The 14857-nt window shown below is 34.1% G+C and overlaps 1 protein-coding gene and 1 long non-coding RNA gene across 5 annotated transcripts in view; one reads left to right on the top strand and one right to left on the bottom strand.

Moving 5' to 3' along the window:
* LOC107502318 overlaps positions 1-14857 on the bottom strand; it is a 211604-nt gene that overhangs the window by 75009 nt on the left and 121738 nt on the right. The window lies entirely within an intron of this gene.
* LOC118603012 lies at positions 4330-14799 on the top strand. The gene is made up of 4 exons (XR_004951105.1): positions 4330-4427; positions 6753-6851; positions 7370-7463; positions 14271-14799. It is a non-coding gene; the product is annotated as an uncharacterized LOC118603012 (long non-coding RNA).

Genomic DNA, 14857 nt, shown 5'->3' with positions numbered 1-14857 from the left:
TATGGTTAAATTTTCATATAGATAGAAACTTTTAATGTTTGGTGCAGTTAACTGTAACTGGATTTTTAATGGATAACTAAGTTTAGCTACTTTACAAATCAAACCGACTAATCATATTTATATTTATATATGCTATATGATGATCTAGACTGCCATGAAAAAATACCATAGATTGGGTGGCTTAAACAATGATTAATTATCTCACAGTTCTGAAGACTGGAAAATCCAAGATCAAGGTCCAGTAGGGTCCAGGTTCTGATGAGAGCTGTTTATGGCTTGTAGTTGGGTACCATCTCCTTGTGTCCTCACAGGGTGGGGAGAGAAAGAGAGCAAGCTCTTTGGTGTCTCTTCTTATAAAAGCACTAATCTCACCCTCATGGATGAGGATAATTAAACCTAATTATCTCCCAAAGGCTCCGACTTCAAATATCATCATACTGGGGATTAGGGTTTCAACATATGGATTTGGGGAAGGGGATACACAATGCAAGGCCAGAGCAATAAGTCTTCAGACTTGCATATTATAAAAATTTTTCTTATATAGTACAGGGGATAAGGGATAAAAATGTTTATCTGAAAATCTTTCCTGTGATAAAGGTATGTTTATGCTTTTTCCATTTTTACTATTTTTATATACAAAATAATTTCTTCTTAAATAATATTTATCTACAATGAGCAAAATTAGTCTCAGATGTGAAAAGAAATTCATATTTTTAAAAAGGCTTGATGGAAATGTGGCAGAAATCCCTTAGGAAAAAAAATTCTACAGAGATATTTACAAAGGCTAGGCCTATGTTTTTGAGGTCCTGTACCCTATGGGTGTTTGTAAAAGAGGAAAAGTTACTCTAGACATCTCAGGTGAGCACTTACGGAGGATCTAAAACTCTCAATCATTTGGATGTTGATGGGACCTACCTGCGAGCAGCAGGAGCCTAAACAGGATGGCCAGAAATCCCAAGAAAATAATCAAGATAGAAAAAATATGTCATCGTCGGCTTCTGAATAAGAAACTGGCTCACAGTCACACACAAAGCCATAGACTAAATAGAAATTTCCCGTCCTAAAAACAAAATGTATACAGAAATCTTAGTGAGTATACCCAGTACAACCCACACATAATATTATTATTTTCAAACCTATTCTGAGTTTTCTTTGTAGGAACAAGCTTCCCTCATTAAGATATTACTGTTGGGTGAATGGGCGAGATCTCCAGAAGTTCAATGTGACACTTAGCAGAAAAATTGCATAGTGTCAATACTTTAAAAAGCTATCTACTTAGCTCAGTCACGAGATGCTTATTTAGCTAACAGAATCAGGAATTTTCTAACTCGATTGGTTAGCAGGAGATATCCTAAAACACTCTTAGCAGTCTGAAGTCTGAAGATGTAAAAAAAATCTAGATGTTTTGAGAAAATTTGTATGTATGTTTCTGTGCGATTCTTTGTATTTCTGTGTTATAGAGAATGAAATACGATATCCTTCTTTTATAAATTGTCTCTACTCACTTTTATCTTCTAAAAGTTATAATCTATTTATAACCTCAAATTCTCTTATGAATAAGGGCAAAAAAGAGGTACCTCTGGAGGCGAACACCTTTAGGGTCAGTATACTCTAAACAATTTCTGCTCTTTTGGCTCTGCCCTAAGATTGCCATAAGAAGACAACTATGGAGGAAAGAAGTTCAAAAAATCTATCAAAAAAGCACACCATGTATGTTTTCCCCAGTGATCTGAATGCCTCATATTACACATTACTATAGTTTCACTTTAATATTTTACTTTAAGCATTTTACTATCAATTTGTTGGTACTACTTTTCTGATAAATTGTTTCAATGGAATATGATACTTTTGAGTGTGAGTTTAGTTACATATGGACATTATTATTTTTTCTTGTGATTTAAACTACACATGCCTTTAAATTAACAATGCCAGCTCTTCAACTAGAAGGTTCTGTTAGAGAATTATAGAATTCCAAAGCTAGAAAGGAACTGTAGACAATGAGACAATATATTCCAGTAATATCGTTTACATAAATCTAACAGCCAGGATATGGCAGATTCCTGTTGCTGGGCTCTTAGCCCAGCACTAGGTCTATCACGGAAGACAATAGTCTTTCTCACATGAGTCACTGATGCTTGCCAGTTGCTGACAGCCAACTTTGTTCTGATCTTTCTTCAAAAACAACATAGGATAGTTTGTCTTCCAAGATTTTTCATAAAAAAAAAGAAAAAAGAACCTAACCAAACAAAACCAATCAAATCCTGATAAGCTTAGCATACAACCAGTAAAGTAATCTACTTAGCATTTTTATGGTACAATAAAAAATATCACTTTCATTTCAAGTAGTAGAACTTGGAGGTCAGAAGCATATATTCTGGAGTCATTAAGATCTGCGCCTTTGCCACTTAGTAGTTGCATGATTTTTTCAGCCTTAATTTTAACCTTTAATAATAGAAATAATAATAATAATAATAATAATAATAGTTACTCCTATAAAGTTGAGAAAATCATGTGAGAAATCAATGTGCATACTCATGTCAGTGGCTAATGTAATACTTGTGCCATTATCATAATTTCCTCTAACATATTTATCCCTTTACACATTTTAATACTATTAATGAAAATAAACCTATAAGGGTAATATTTAAAGTCACTATAATCCTATCTTTAACTTTTATGTGTTTTATTTTATTTGAGCCACTAAAAATCTGCCAACATAAAACCCAGAATAATCAAAAAAGGTTGATCTAGATTTTTTTTTCTCTTTCATTCTAAAGATGTTTGCTGTTTGGGTACTGAAAAAAAAAGAGCACAGAAACAACTCAGACTAAAGTCTCAAATTCACAACACAAAGTGATCTAGATTCAATAACTGTTTTCTAATGTAGGTTTAATGGCGTGGCAGTGTTGAATTAGAAGAAAGTTTCTCCCTGCTCTTGTGCCCTGGCATGAAAACAAGAGGCTATCGATAACGAGCACTGTCCTCCATACCGACATGCTTCGGGGCTGCTGAAAGCCACACAGACATGTCTTTATGTCTGCAGGAGAGCTCAAAACATCGATTTAAAGAAACACTCTTATACAGAGGAAGGATATTTCTCATATACAATTTCAGCTAGGAAATTAGCTTTAGCTATGAAGGTGGGTTGGAAAAAAAGAGTTTCTATAAGCAGAACAACTCTCATAGCATTAAATGCCTAAATCACTCAAAGAGAATATCTTGATGCTTTTAAAGAAATAAAGCCAAAAATGTACAGAAGACCATCTCCTCTGATAAGTCATGTTTCTTAACTGCCTAAACCTGTATCTTCGTCTATTTATTGTGGCACCAACACCATCTTCCCTTTATTTGGAATGGCTGACTAAATTTAAATGGTTAATTTTTCCTAAAAATACAATTACTTTATTCTCCCTGGGGGTAATCAAACCAGATGAGCCTTAGTACTTATAATATCAAGTAGCTGTGGCTTATATTATGGCTACCACACAGTTACAGGGGTCACACGCTCCATGGGTCTAGGGACCGTCAATGTTCCAACACCTTAGAGGCACACTGTCCATTTGTAAATCTTACTATTAATTTGCATTTCCCAATGAAGGGCAGGGAGACTGGGAACTATGAGAAGTGATTGCAGTTCTGCTGTAGCTGGCTAGGCTATTAGGTCATTTTAATTTTTGTGTCTTGTTTTCTTCATCTAACGAAGAACTTGGACTAAGGGCTTTCAGTATCCTGCACAAGTCAAACATTTTATGATTCCGTGTGGTTTATCAGTTATCAAATAATTTACAATATCTTCTTGTGTTTTCTGGGGGGTGGGTAGTTGTTTTGTTTCTCGGGTTTTGCTTCAGTGCTTTAATTCTTGGCAATCCCAAGGAGAAACCTCTCCTGTCTTTAAACGAGCAGAGCAGTCTGTGTGCACTCGCAAAGGGCTCAGACCCTACCCCGCTAGAATATGTTTTCTAAAGTCAGAGTGAAAGCTGAAATATAATTGGTTGCGAGATATTGCCTGGGAAAATTCAGAGTCCTCTCACGTACTTTTATATTATCCTCCAGAGTGCCTCAAGTTCTATTTATTCTTCAAGTGCTGAAGTAACCCCAGCATATTTCAGTAACAACTCAAGAAAGAACATCTTTTTGACTTCACCATGTATGGTTTCAGTCCAGCTGTTTCCATTTTCATAGCACATGCTGTTTGCAAACCTGACATACAGGCACTCTCCCCCAAAAGGGCAAAAGATGCTCGTTGGGAAGAGGCACGTAGAAATTCCATCCAATCACTTGGAGCTTTTATTCTTAACCCAGCACCAAATAGTGTAATAGCTCGTCTTGCCTGTTATAAATAGGTTCTGGGGCCTATCTCTCTAGCTCACTGGGAAAGAATGCAAACAGTTCCAGGAATGTAATACTTGGGAAGATTGTCCTGCCTGGTAAGAGCTATTTTATTTTAAATGACAAAATTTTCCTTCAGATGTAGAGAAAGCTTTACATTTTTAGCTTATGAGTTTTCCATCTTTAAGAATGATGTTTCATATGAGAAAAAAAAAAGAAAAAAGAAAGAGGAAGTTACATCAGTGGTAAAAATATGCTGAGTAATACCTTTCTCCCTCAGTTAGCCTTTAAAGGAATGTTCATTATTTTGACCAAATCTGTGTGGTCATGCTTAAGTCTCCAGGAACAAATATAGTTCATGTAAAGGCCTGGTAAGAAGGACATCAAAAAGTCAAAAGCATGAAGCCACTAGAAACACATTACAGAAGATACCGAGTTGAGTCCATTGAATCAAGAAAAATATCTCAGGAACAGTTTCAGAAAATGAACTTGTTCTTTTTCTCCTGTACAAAGAAGTGAACGTGAAAAACATTCTACATTGTTACAGAGATAGATAGATAGATAGATAGATAGATATAGATATATAGATATTTAATATAAACCAATCAATGTTGCAATATTTTTAATATAAACCAATCAAATCGAATACATGAAAGTAATTACAACTGCAATATTTTTTCTAGTTTAATAATCAGTAAACTATCATAAATATAAAGGATTCTGAAGTTTCAATTTCCCAACTGTATTAATCAAACTCTGATGACTTATGTACAAAAAGGCTTTGTTTCAGGCATTCTAAATTTTCACATAAAGTTCATAGGGTGTCTAAATAAAGTGGTTTTAAAATTTAATCTTCTAAATTGCTTTTATTTCAAAAAAAGCTCTTCCCTCTCCCTTTTCAATGTGTGAATGCTCATGCTAATTCTCATTCTTACCAAAGTTTAAAAGATATCCAAGGTAGCTATTAAAATAGTATGTAAATCAACTGCTTCTGAAAGAAGCATACATGTATGACTGACTATATATTTTTTCTAATTTATATGTATCTTTCAAATAATTTTTGAAGGGGACTCATTTCAGCTTCTTGGCATTGGGGCTTTTTCCCATGACTCTACCAATCTAGCCCTAAGAGCCCACATTTCTCCTGGCCAATTAATCATTCATCAAGGATTTGTCATCTGCCACCAAAATCCCTAGATAAAATAGATATCTTAATTAATGGCATAGAGTGTAATTAATCACGGTACTATTCATGATGTTAAGTCATGTGCCTATAAAGTATAAGTCTAATAAGTAAAGTTAAAAAAAATCATGACCTACTTTCTTTAAAAACATGGTAAGGCAGTTCAAAGAGTAGAACAGTTAGAAAATACAAAATGTGAAGGCTAGGTTTTGAAGTGGCCTGAAACCACACTGGAGGCTCTGTCTGCTTTTACAATTCCCATTTACCTTAGGAAAAGTAGAAAGAGAGAGATCTTTAGTCTATTTCCTCCAGTCAATATAGGCAGAGATCATTTAATATCTGGACAACTATTCTAAGTTCTAAGTCAAGAAACCAAAATCTGCCATCATACTCATAACTACCGATAATGTGATACCTCATGGTATGACAAGTATAAGATAAATTAGAAGGTTCCATGTATAAAGTTACATGCGGGTCTGAAAAATATATTGACCTTTCTAATGGGTATGATAGTAGTCCAGTTGCTAAACAGATGGACCTCACTGCTAATAATCATATTACTGAGTTAGAAGAAAAGAAGTTAAAATATTTTTTCACAAATATAGACATCTCAGATCAATACAACTGCAAACAGAGGCATGAGCAAAAATGAGGAAATTGTCTGTCTTATATTAAAATTAGAGCAATTCCCAGAGCCTCCACTTGCTTTATGCTTGAAAACAATGAATTTGGTCTTAGTTTCAGTTAAAAACGCCATCCCAGGCACTATTTCCCTTTTCTTTACAATTTAAACTTTTAAAAACCAACATCAGCAATTTCACATCCTCTCTTGCACCTGGAAAAGTGCTGTTTCAGACTCACAGGTTGTCCTTCAGTTTTCTACTCATTTCACTTATTAGTTCTAATAAAAAGTTGGGGGAAATATTCTCTCCAGAAAGGGTATCTTTGGTATAATTCTTGTTTAGCCATTTCATTGTGGCCATATAGTTTCCTGGATTTATCACCCCAAAATGTTAAAGCTACGAAGATCTTTAAACTACTGACTGTGCTCTTTGCATGAGGAGAAATATGAAAAGTGTTTCCAAAAGAAGCATTGACATCTGGTGGGCAGAAGGTTAAGTAAGGTTCCAAATAGGAAGACAAAATTTCCTTTTAGACAAGTTTGAGTATCATTTGGTTAAGACATAGCATTATATATCAGGGTATAAAAAGGATTTTGACAAGTGATTCTAATTTTTAGAGAAGATCGAATAATTGAAAATGAATGTGAAAGATATGAATAAAGAGGTTAGTGAAACATGAAAGGAGCCTCGACTCTGCCAACAAAGAAGCAATAATGGTGAGTACATATTTTTTAAAATTTTAGCTTTACTGAGATATAGTTGACAAATACAATTGTAGGATATGGACAATAGACAAGTACTTACCAGAGGGGAGGGGTAAAGAAGAGGAGAAGTAGATGAGGTAAAAAGGATCAAATATGCGGTGACAATAAGAAATCTAACTATGGGCGGTGAACACACAATGCAATATATATATATGCCTTACTGTTAAGTAGCACACTTGAAACTTACTGGATTTTGTAAACCAATGTCACCATAATAATAATTTAAAAAAATGTAATATATTTAAAGTGTATATCAGATTGATTTGATATGAATATATGTTGTGAAAGAATTATCCCCATCTAGTTAATAAACACATCCATCACCTCACTATTTACCTTTTTGTATGTGTGAGAACATTTAAGTTCTACTCTCCCAGCAAATTTCAATTATACTATACAGCATTATCAACTACAGTTACCATATTATACATTAGATCCTCAGAACTTATTCATTTTCCATTTGTTTCCAGATCTTGACTGTTATGATTAATGTTGTAATGAACATGGGAGTGCAGATATCTCTTCGATGTCGTGTTTTCACTTCCTTTGGATATATACCCAGAGGTGAGAATGCTGGGTTATACGGTAGTTCTATTATTTACTATTTATTTATTTATTTGTTTGTTTATTTATCTATTTATTGTTTGTTTGTTTGTTTTTAGTGACTATAGCACCGGGTATTCCTTGGTGGTCTCCTATCCAAGAATTAACCAGGATGGACCCTGCTTAGCTTCCGAGATCAGATGAGATTGAGCATGTTCAGGGTAGCATGCTGTAGACAGTAGTTCTATTTTTAATTTTTTGAGGAAACTTCATACTGTTTTTCATAGTGGCTGTGCCAATTTATATTCCCACCAACAGTGTACATGTATGGGTTTTCTCCGCATCCTTGCCAGCACTAGTTATTTTTTGTCTTTTTGATAATAGCATTCGAACAGGTGTGAGGTGATATCTCATTGTTTTGATTTGCATTTCTCAGATGATTACTGATGCTGAGCATCTACATGTCTTATGGAAAGAATGTCTATTCAGTTCCTCTGCCCAGTTTTTAATTGTATTTTTTTTGTTGTTGTTCTTGTTTTGAATAAGAAGCCCTTATTAGATATACAATTTGCAAATATTTTCTCTCATTCCATAGATTGCTTTTTTTCTTTTCTTTTTTCTTTTTTTTTCTTTTCTTTTTTTACTGGTTTCTTTTGTTGTGCAGAGTTTTTTTAGTTTGATGGAGTCTCATTTGTTTATTTTTGTTTTTGTTGCTTTTATCTGAGCATCTTTTTATGTGCTTAGCATTTTATTTGGTATTGTGAAGGATTCAGAAGTTTCCATATAATTGTTGCCCTTAAAGAGTTTACATTTGGGGAGAAAACATAGAGCAAGTAGAAATAAGATAAGATTGCAATTGTAGAACTAACAATATGAGTACTAGAAACTCAGGAAAAGAATGAGTAGAAAATCATTTGGTAACAGTAATCAGAAAACAATTCATGATGGAGGAAGGACTTGAGATGGACCCTGAAGATGGGTAGAAGATGACTGAGTAGGTCTAAGGAAAGATGAAGGAAGAGTTGTTAAAAGGGGAGAACTGAACAGATTGAAGACCATAAAGAATCCAGTCTGTTGAATAATAGAAGATTATTGAGATGGAAATGGAGATTATTGAGATGGTCTGGATGGAGAAATGCTGCATGTAGAAAGTGAAAGGATATTAAATTAGATGGGTAGAGCGGAACTAGATATAGGCCAAAGAGGACTATAAGCCTGTGTGGTAAATAATAAAGGGCTACTGTGCTTTCTTTAATACAAGTTAAGTCATAAATAAGAAAAGCTAGTTTGACATTTTTTGTGGGACTCCTAAAAACATCCCTCAAATAGGAGCTCAGCTAAAAAATTAGTATTTACTTATGATCTAAGTCCTAAATTTTTGTTACTAAATGAGATGATTTTTGCCTAGGCCAGTATCTTATTCCAGTAGCATAAATTATGCTGCCAAATACTGTAGAATATATTTTGGTGTTACATAAAACTCATTGGAGAATTATTCTATACGTACTCCTTCCTATAGAGGTTAAAGTTATATATAGACCCAAGACAAATTTATTTATTCACTTTCTCATTAATTAATTAATTCATTGCATATTTATTGAGTACCCACTCTGTGCCAAGTACTCTACTAGGCACTGAGGATGCAAAGAGATTAAAAAAAAAAAAAGAAAAACACAGTCCATGACTTAAAACAGTCCAGTGGGAAATATAAACATATAAACAGATAAATTATATTATAAACATATAAAGATAAATTATCTTTCATATATATATATATAACTGCCGTACCTCTTTTAATAAGAATTTATTTTTTTATAGATCAAAGTAATACAAAAAACATAGATACTCCAGGATATCAGAAGAGCAGTGTTTCTATAAAAATTACTATTCAGTGATGATTACCAAAATGTCATGATGTCAGAATGCACAGGAGATTCAAGCTGTTTGATCTTGAACTCTCTTTACAGGGAGCAATGGTAGGCAGAGTATCTAGAAGGAACAGATGTGCACTGGACACCTGTTCTAATCTTGGAAGGAAATGCTAACAATAGGATATGCTCTTTTCTGCTCCCAGAAACTCCAGGAAAATTTTGCTCCTACAACCGATGGGTGACTATTAGCCTCAGTTTTACTAAAGGAGGGTAGGTAAGCAAAGAGACTATGCGGTACTGTTCCTTTAGGCTACCTTACTTTCTCTCAGTATCATTAAATGGAATAACTTACAAAGATATACAATTAGTTCGAGGGCTTCCCACCCTTTAATTATCTTATCCCATTGTTACTGAGGCTGGCATTTTAATGGATTCAAATCCTTCCATTAGAGATAAAACTAAAGGCTTGAGTGAAGATGTTTAGTTAAGATAATGCATGTGACTGAAGTTCATTCACACCCATGTAAAGTGGAGTCAATTAATCACACTCTGAAGGTTCATATCAAATTCTCTTCTGTTTATATGAGAGGGGAAGTTTAGAAAGCAGTTGGAGAGAGTGAGCCAGGAAAGGTCAAGAATGTAGAAGTTGAGGGCAACGTAAAAGGAAAACAAATTTCATCAATTGTGTAGTTTGGTTTGGGACTGACTGCTCAGCTCCTCACGTAAGTCAATGCTGTTTGTGGAAACTGAGTACTGTGTGTGGCTGGATCCCGCCAGTTAAGCAAGGACCATCTCACACTGCAGAAGCCAACCCTGCTATACATGATTACAGAGATGACAAAGATCTATAAAGAATAGGCCAGCATCAACGGAACTTTCCTGAAGACTTCAACATCAGCTGCTCAAATATTTATATCGCAGTATTCGGATAGTAAAGGAGGTAGAATATCTAGGGTGTTGGTTAAGGTACAGCCCCAAGGAACCTGTGGCAAGTAGAAATTTCTTTCATCTCCTTTGTGCATATTTTATGTTACACATGAAAATATATCTGCTTAAATATAGAGTCATTGCAAAAATTCTAAGATGGATGTTCTAGGAAGTTTCACCTTGTTCATCCTGGGGTATCAACCACCAGCAACCTGGCATGGGTCCCAGGGATTCAGTTACTCCAATTTGAGAAGCGTGACAACAGGAGATACAAACAAAATTCCACACTGCCACCGAAATAGGCCACACGAATTATTTAAAACTCACTTATGAAATGAGTCTTGGGGAGGATAAATCTTGAACATTCTGGTTCTCTGATAATTTTCATGTGTATCAACAACTTAAAAAGAATTAAAATGTGATTGAGTGTACTTTTTTATTTACAGAATTTTATATTTTAAAATTTATTCAGAAGGCATCTGGTTCTCAACATAAAGTCATCATATTGACTTAAAATCATCATCACATTGATCCTCAATTAATGCATCTGGCTGACCAAATTACTCTTATTAAAGTCTTCAGATTTTTATATACAGAAAATTTTATACTATATAGCTTTTAAACGTATGGTAGTTTATTTTTTTCTAAATATTTTTTAGCTAATCATTTTTGGCTGTGGAAGGGACAGGGAGGTATGGGATACACCTAAAAAAATATTTATTTAAGTTTTGTTATTCTTCTACAAAAAAAAAAAAAGCAGTGACTGGCCAATAATAGTATAAAACTCTGATTTGCCATTCTCAAACAGGAAACAAAGCTAATTAACAAAATTCTGATTATGACAATTTATATATTTATCCATCACTTATGATGGATCCTTCTCTTCTTTCTCAATGAGAAACATTAAATATCTGCTCCGATTAGTTGGACCTTTTCCAATTCTTTGTGGAATTGTGCGTGGTATGCGGTATCTTTTTGGGGGCACCTAAAAGTTCTTGGGTGATTGCCATCAGTCATTCCAAAATACCTAAGTGGATTACTTTAATTACAGATAAGTTAATTCGTGGATATCATTTTGGCAGTGGTACAAGGGTAAAAAATAATCTCTCTCCATGGAAACCAAAGACAATAAGGAAATTCTAATTAAATCACATGTATTATATGGACATGAGCCACATTGTTTTGGTCAAGGACATTTATTTTCCATCGCTTTTTTGAAAAAAATAAAGTATCACATTCCGGTGAAATTCCAAAAGTGTTTCCTTTCCACAAATCAAAATAAGTAAAATTAATTTATCAAAATAACTACATGGACTTATGAATAAACATGTTGAGTTGAACACATAGGTTTATTATTGCTTCAACCTAAAGCCCACTAACCCATCATTGAAAGAATATAAACAAGCATTAAGTAATGAAAAATTTTTAAAAAGCAATGAGAAAAGAGGATTAAAAAAGATGAGATGGTATAGAAGTGAACCATCCTTCCAACTGTCTAGACCAAAAATCTTAGCATTATACATGACCACTCTCTCTCTTTAATACTTATGTCTAATCCATCAGAAATCACTACAAAAACTCTTAGCACATAAGCAATAGACTGGGACTGATAATGGATATCTACAAAAACCCTATAGCAAACAAAATTTGCTGGTAAAATATTGAAAGCTAATCTCAGAGTTTAGCAAAAACTAGGGTGTTTGCTAAAACTATATCTATTCACTATGCATTAAATAGTAAAAGAGAAAAAAATAGTACATATAAGAACTGAAAAACATCACTGTGAATAGAAAATTTAAATGTTTATTGATAAATGGATGAAATTAATAAGTAAATTTAACAAGGTTGCTGGATGTAAAAATCACTTGCATTTATATATGTAAATGCAAAATGTAGTTTAAAAATGATAACATTTGCAACTTAAAAATTAAATATGTAGGAATAAATCTAACAAAAGGTGAGTATGACTTTTATGTAATACTACAAAACTATGTTACTGAGAGAAATTGAAAAGATTTCTATAAATATTCATACACTGGTAGAATCGATAGTGTAAAATTTTCCATATTCTCAAATGAATTTACTAATTTAATCAAATTCAAAAAAATTAATAGGTATTTCAATGGAAATTGAAAATCTGGCACTAAAATTTATTCAAAAACACAAAGTTAAAAAAATAATTTTAAAATTCTTTTAAAAAATTATTAAACAATTCTTGAAGAATAATAAAGTTGGAGAACTCACACTACCTGAGGGTCTAATCAGGAAGAGGAAGTAGTTAATTGCAGTATAAACAAAGACTGAAATAAAATCTTCCCCTGAGGGCATTTGCTGAACCTAGGAATGTAGAGAAACCTGAGTGTTACTTAGATACTTGCAAGGTGGTGAGTTAAAATGTTGGACTCTCAGGAAATGCAAATCAAAACCACAATGATATATCATCCACACCTGTTAGAATCGCTATAATCAACAGAACAAGTAATAAGAAATGTTGGAGAGGATGCAGAGAAAAAGGAACCTTCATACACTGCTGGTGGGACTGCAAATTGGTATAGCCACTATGGAAAACAGTATTGAGGTTCCTCAAAAAACTAAGAATTGACATATCATATGATCCAGCAATCCTTCTATTGGGTATTTACCCCAAAGACTTGAAAACCCATATCTGAAAAGATATTTGCATACCGATGTTCATAATAGCGCTATCCACAGTGGCCAGGACATGGAAGCAATCGAAGTGTCCTACGATAGATGATTGGCTAAAAAAGCTGTGGTACATATATATAATGGAATATTACTCTGCCATAAGAAGAGATGAAAAACTGCCATTTGCAACAACATGGATGGACCTTGAGATAATCATGCTAAGTGACATAAGCCAGACTGAAAAAGTTGATAATCACATGATATCACTTATATGTGGGATATAAACCTAAAAGCAACAAATCAACAGGACAAACAGAGAATCAGAGACATGGACAATGGACTAGTGGTTACCAGAGGGTAGAGGGTGGGGGAGGAGGGATGAGGGGGAGGAGGGATGAGGTAGAGGGATGAGGTAGACAGATGAGGTAGCTGAAGGAAACTGGACACTAGGTGGTAATCACACAATAGAATATATAGATGTCAAATTATAATATACACCTGAAAATTATATAATTGTATGTATTAATCAATGTTACCCCAATAAACTTGAAAGGAAGAGAGAGAGAGAGAGAGAGAGTAGAAGAAGAAGAAGAAGGAGAAGAAGAAGAAGAAGGAGGAGGAGGAGGAGGAGGAGGAGGAGGAGGAGGAGGAGGAGGAGGAGGAGGAGGAGGAAAGGAAGGAAGGAAGGAAGGAAGGAAGGAAGGAAGGAAGGAAGGAAGGAAGGAAGGAAGGAAGGAAGGAAGAGGCATATTCTGATTAAAAAAAAAAAATGTTAGACCCTCAGGCTGGGACAGAAGAGGGTGTCTAGAAAATATTTATCTCCTGACAAAAAGAAGGGTCAAAAAAATTTCTTGGCCTTTGTCTGGGTTTGGGAGAAAAATATTCAAAACTGCAGGTTTGGGGTTCAAACTTAAGTTACCTGTGGGGTCCAAGAAAACCAAGACAAGGAATTAAGGCATTACTTGGTAAATAATTTCCCAGGATGCTTGCCCAAAGGAAACAATATCTCCTATCTGGAGGAATACACACTTAGTTCAGGTGTCACAAAATTATCAGAGATTAAGTTCCGAACATAAGATCAAAAGACAAAATTTTTAAATCATACAAGAAAACAAGCTATCATACCCTATAAATGTAATTTTTCACTTAGAATGAAGTTTAAGTCAAAAAAAATTTACATCTAAAATTTATAGATAAATTCCAAATATTGATAATAAATTCTTAATCAATGTATGTGGCAACTGTCATATGTTACTATTTTTAAGTGATATGTTGGGATACTGGTTTCTTTTCAGAGCTAAAAATGAAAAAGATGAGTCAAATATATAGGAGACTGACACAACTCATAACTGAAAATTCTCATAATATGTATCCTATTTATTAGATGTATGGATTTTGGAAGACCTTGTTATGCTACAGCTGAGAAGACAAATACCTTGTCAAATAAAAAGGCAAGTTCATTCAGAAGATGGCCATCCAATAAAAGGTAAAGCCATGTATTCCCGGTTCTCATACACATCTTCACTCTACGGAAAGTACTGCTCATAAGGATTTTTAAATTTAATAAATAATCGTGAACGACTTTGTGATATCTCTAGGCAACACGGAAAGCCTTTCCACATGGTCCTTTTGACCCCTTTCTACACAAATAGGCTTGCAAACATCTGAGCTAACAGAAAGCGAACCCCCTCCCCCCAAAAAAAAATAGTACCAGTAAAGTTGCTTAGATCCTAGGAATAAACATACATAAACTGTCCTCTGTTCAGCATGAACAAACAGAGATACACAGTGTTACACAGAAAGCTAAAATTGTGTAGTATAAAGATAGCAGGACCTTTGAAAAGTCCGAACAGCTGTGAAGTACACTTAGCCATTTGGTCAATGCTATTTTATAATATGAGGTCTAGTTTTTGCTCTACTGCTAATAATTCAATATTGTGTTTGCTTTATACCTATAATTTGCATTGTCTT

Source organism: Rousettus aegyptiacus, unplaced genomic scaffold (genome assembly GCF_014176215.1).
Source record: "Rousettus aegyptiacus isolate mRouAeg1 unplaced genomic scaffold, mRouAeg1.p scaffold_m13_p_1, whole genome shotgun sequence".
In the NCBI taxonomy this organism is placed as follows: Eukaryota; Metazoa; Chordata; class Mammalia; order Chiroptera; family Pteropodidae; genus Rousettus; species Rousettus aegyptiacus.
The sequence above is the reverse complement of the archived record's forward strand: the minus strand, read 5'-3'. Positions and strand labels throughout refer to the sequence as shown.